At 43.3% G+C, this 1,770-nt stretch overlaps 1 protein-coding gene across 8 annotated transcripts in view; it reads left to right on the forward strand.

The window, feature by feature from the left end:
• The window catches only part of LOC101568064 (protocadherin-11 X-linked), a 1,027,172-nt gene that overhangs the window by 475,132 nt on the left and 550,270 nt on the right, over positions 1–1,770 (forward strand). The gene's annotated exons all lie outside the window — the stretch shown is intronic.

A 1,770-nucleotide genomic window follows, 5' to 3' on the forward strand; every position in this document is an offset into this window, starting at 1 on the left:
TTTTTTTTTCAGAAAAGAATTCCGTTCTGAGTTCCTCTATAACTTTCTGCTGTTGCTTATTTACTATCGACACTATTAATTTATACATTTCAGCTGAGCTAGTGTTCTGTATTTATTCTGAGTGGGCACTGGGTTTCCTCCATATGTTTCTGCGTTTGATTCTCTAATGCAGATGTTATTAATTAAGGGATTTCTTTTTTGCATTTCCAATCTGAGTTCCTCTATACCTTTCTGCAGTTGTTTCTTTATATCGGAAGCTGTTGATTCATTGATTTCAGCTGTGTCATTCCCAATTTGTTCTGTACTAGTGTCCTCTACACTTTTTATGGCTGGGCTTGGGTTCTGAGATTTCATTTTCCTTCTTCTTGTTGTCATTTTGTGTAGCACTGTCTTCTGACCTTTGTTGTAGAGCTTTGCTGCAGTTATAACCTTAGCACTTACTGAAATTCAGGTGCAGATCTACAAAGTTTGGATTTATTCTGCTATCCCTGGCTTAGTTCTGGCTCCTGTGCTCAGCTCCTTCCTGCTGCTGCCCTCAGGAGTTATCCTGTTGTGCCCCTCTGGCCAGATGTTCTTCTCCTGGACTAGCTATGTTGTTCTGTCCCCTACACTCTCTGCAGGGATTGCAGCTGCAGGGTTTCACTCCAGGCCTGCAGTCCAGAACTGATCTAAGTCTGGAGGGACAAGTTGGAGTAGGGGGGAGAGGAAGCTCTCCCACACACTAACTGGGCCTTGCCTAGCCCTGGATCTGGGCATCCCCACAACGCAGAAGAAATACACTGTGGGCTGGTGGGGTATGAGGATACTGCAGAGTGGGGTGGGGGGCCCAGTGTGGTGGAAAGCGGTCTCAAGCACGCTGCACCTGGGCTTCGACCTGCAGGTCCCCCTGGCACAGGGTAGCAGGAAGATCTCCAACACACTCACTGGGCCTGGCCTAGGACTGGATCTGGGGGTCCCAAGAACGCGGCAGAAATTCTTACTTGACAGTCGGGGTGGAGGTGTGCTGTGGAGTTGTTGGGTGGTTCCCAAAGGTGTGGAAGATTGTCTCACTCCTGCTATGCGTGGGCTTGAACCTGCAGTTCCCGCTGGCCCAGGTAGTAGGATGTTTTCCCTGCAGTTGTTTCTTTACTTTGGAGACTATCATTTCAAAGATTTCAGGTTTGTTACTTCCAATTTCTTCTTTGCTAGTATCTCCTGTGTTTTTTCTGATCAGGCTTGGGGCCTGTGACTACATTTTGCTCCTTCTCTTTGTCATTTTATATTTCAGAGAAAAGTCTTTATTCTGATTTCTGCGATATTTTTTGTGACAGTTTGATAGCAGCTGTCTATATTACTATGAATAGAGCCTCTCTATATAGAGTCTGTTCTTTAGGTATCTCTTCTGGGTCAAAGATTCTTGTTTTATGTGTGTCTCAAGGACTTGCCCTCTCTTTTGATTGTGAATGAGGTACTGGTTTCTGTTTGGCACTGACCTCTGAACTTTGCTGTAGAGTTTTGGTGCAGTTAGTACCCAACACTTTCTGAGATTATTACCCAAACAAGATCATATGATGAAGGGAGATATAGTTTTTTACTTACAGTAGGACAATTTGCAACACTCATAATGAGTAGAGAGATTTAACAATTGACAAACTTTTGTAACTAATGGGTTTGTATTTTAAAGCATAAGAGCAAAAATTATGTCTGTATAGTTAAGCAGTTAGTATGTTGTGAATTTTTATATAAATTAGTTTCCCTAAGTTCTGTCTGGTCACCTTTCCTTGATGTACC

This window comes from Octodon degus, unplaced genomic scaffold (genome assembly GCF_000260255.1).
Source record: "Octodon degus isolate 3935 unplaced genomic scaffold, OctDeg1.0 scaffold00103, whole genome shotgun sequence".
Classification (NCBI taxonomy): domain Eukaryota; kingdom Metazoa; phylum Chordata; class Mammalia; order Rodentia; family Octodontidae; genus Octodon; species Octodon degus.